The following is a 3,247-nucleotide window of genomic DNA, read 5'->3' on the forward strand; positions in this document are numbered from 1 at the left end:
CTATAGATTCGTCAATAGAGGGATTATCAGAAACTTAAGCCAGTAATTTCAAAATACTAAAATTATTGGTAAATGAAAAACCGAATTTAGTACTATACCATTTAATTCCACTAGTGTTTACATCCTTTGACAGATACGCGTAATTTGACCTCAACTGTAAGGCCGACTTCAGTGTCGTGTGTGCTAAAGACAGCTACCCGTTTTGAGCAAATATTCAAAATAATAATTTCTCCACTCTACCGCTAGGTGGATACATCATTAATATTGTTATATCAAGTGAAAAAAAAAGCTCACCAAATACTCTCGAAAACTAAAAAAAATGCACGGTTTTCAGTTTCCGAACCAGTGTGCATCTTCTGATGTTTGGGAATCGTTCGTTCGTTGGCAAGGTAGGTTGAAGTTAGAAACGCATTCTGGATAATGACAAAATATGAAAAAGAGATCCTTGTGAAGAACGGAAGTATTTGCTGTGGTGATGAGTGCATCTGGCTTTGAGTTGCATGTAATATGACCGTGAATAGGGAGATATTGTGTAAGGAAGATAAAGATGATCGTTAAAGGAACTTGTCAACGTGGATATGTCGCGGCGTCTTAATTAATCCCTGCGGGGACATGTTTTTTTTTGCTTTGGAATAAACTAAAAAGAAAAACTGAATGGATGGATTAGATTAGACGTACAAGATGACAGAGGAGTGACATTTGATGTCTTATTATTTGTTTGGTAAATAGAAACTGGATAGTAATAAATTACCATTTTTTTCGTTTTTCATAATTTAATCATGATGAAATAATGAAAAAATAAATGAAGTTGGTCATTTTAGAAAAATTATAATGCAAATGTAACATTTTTGCTCTAAGGTATTGAGCCCCAGCTTCTCAGCTTACTGTTCTTATGAGCACTTTTACAATTATTTACTGAGGGCTTTCTTGTATTCTTATATCATTTTTCCATTCGTATTTATAAAAAGATCCTCCACCGATGGGATTCAAACCCACGACCCTCGGATTAATTTTGCTAAATAGCTGTGCATTTACCACTACGGCTATCTTGGTCCATAGTTATAGTTATTAGACCAATATGTCTAGTAAACGATTTCACAAAAAAAGCAGTGACTCTACTTAGAAAAAAAAAGCATAAGTCACTGCAAACCTTTTCCAATTGAGACATCCCCACAATCTCCCATCGTCCATAATCACCATGCAGCTATCAAAATCCATCGATCTTGGAAAGTTCATTAAGTAGCTGCCAAAAGTGTAATCGAATGTAATTCGTAATCTAGGCGACCCTAACCTCCATCGCCAGACCCATCCCGCTGTGCAATTGAATATGTAAGCCTCTGTCGCCGGTCGCTGCTGCTGCTGCTGCTTATCTTCCGATCGGACTTACGTTCCAAGAACAGCAAAGTTGCTGTGTAGTTGCCTCAAGGATGGCCGATTTGAATTGGAGATAGGGCTCCCCTCTTAGGAAATGGAAAATCTTCGCATCATGGGGAAATGATGGAATATTCTTTTCAATTTCACTCACACGTGTAATGCCATACCCAGAAACAACAATAGTGACAATGTTGCATGAAATCTTTCCCCCATCTCCGTCGTAAACGTTTTCCTATTTGGAGGGTGTGCGATTTTGTTTGGAATTGTGTGGTTTTCCTGGTGTAACATTTGGCGATGTAATACACTTCGAATTAAATGGGGGTTCGTGAAGAAATCCTATAAATCAAACTTTTCCTGGAATACGTTTTCAATATGAGTTGAACGGTCTGGAAATGATACGCCGGGATTTATCGATCCATCATATTCGAGCTCAATGAATCGAACCCTGCATTTTCCCACGTTCGACTGCTTTCGGTCGCAGGGTCCTAATTTACATGTCCATTCAAAACACGGCAATCACCCATCGATGCATGATATGTGCCGGTTGAGTGGACGCGTCGCGTTTTTTTGTTGTACCCCCGAAGGGTTATTTGCTTAGGACCGCGTGCGAGTACGTGCTCGAAAGGCAAAACAAAATATTATCTTCAATTATCTTCCCTACAGGCTTTCCCACTGGATCATTATGCTCACCAGGATCGCTGGTATTTAGTGTAGTCTAAAGTATGGGAAAACAGGGTTGTAAAGTTGAGAAGTGTCTCGCTGTTGAATGATGATGGGAAAAAGGGTGTAAAGACGGGGAAGTCGTCATCGTCGGTAGTGAAATCGGAATCAGTTCAATGAGAGGGGTTACTGTACAGGTGATTGCAGGGTTAATTGCTACTGTAAATTACCATAATGGGTAGTAGAAAACGAGATCTATATGATCTGGACCTCCAACCCTGCATGATGGCTTTTTCTCAATTAGCCGCTTGGTTATGAACAATGCACTATGGTCCAGAAATCAGTTTTACGCGGAAAGATGTATTTTGAGCTGTAGAATGAAACATTAGACGAAAACGGTCTTCCACAAAGTTGTTTTATTAGCTAAGCGCTTTGTTTTGTGTTATTGAAAATAAGTCCACGTTTTCAGAGAAATTATGTAACTAACTTTCTTATTTGTAGAAATTATACTACACATGCTTCAGCAAAGTTGTAGACCATTCAGTTTTAAGCAACTCTGTCATAAAAAGTTTTTTTGTATCTCTTAAATTGATCGATTTAGAATTTTTTCCTACGGTGACATAGGGTGGTCCGAACAAAACTGGTTTTTTGGCTCTACCGTTTTCAGTTCAAATATCTCATTTTATGAAACACTTTTAGAACTTTGAAAAATGCGTTATTTGGTGAGTGAAGAAATTCGCTATCTCCTTCCGTTTGGGAGTTATTGTTGTTTAAGGTACCGCGGGGCAAGTGGGTAAATGGGGCAAGTGAAAATAATTGGTATATTTTACTGAATATGCTAATTAACGTTTTAAACTCATGCGTAAACCTTTGAGGCCATTGAGGACATTAGGATAGGTAAGAGATTTCTGAGATTTTTCAGCCATTATTGCATAATAGAGCGAAATATTGTTAACCTGTCAACTATCACTCCGTAACAAGTTGGCGGCGTGCAATCTTATTTTAATATTTTCAGTAGGAAAAAGTTGCGGAAAATAATTTTCTGTACCACTTCTAAGTTGTCCCTTCTGACAGTTTTAAACTGCAATAAAAAAGTTTTAGAATTAATTTGACATAGACCTAAAAATAACTAAATTGAAACACTGTTAATTTTCTAATCACGTGGGGCAAGTGAAAAGTTTCTCATTAGAGATTGAATTTGTGTTTTCTCTTT

The sequence above is a fragment of the Aedes aegypti genome, chromosome 3, assembly GCF_002204515.2.
Source record: "Aedes aegypti strain LVP_AGWG chromosome 3, AaegL5.0 Primary Assembly, whole genome shotgun sequence".
Taxonomy (NCBI): domain Eukaryota; kingdom Metazoa; phylum Arthropoda; class Insecta; order Diptera; family Culicidae; genus Aedes; species Aedes aegypti.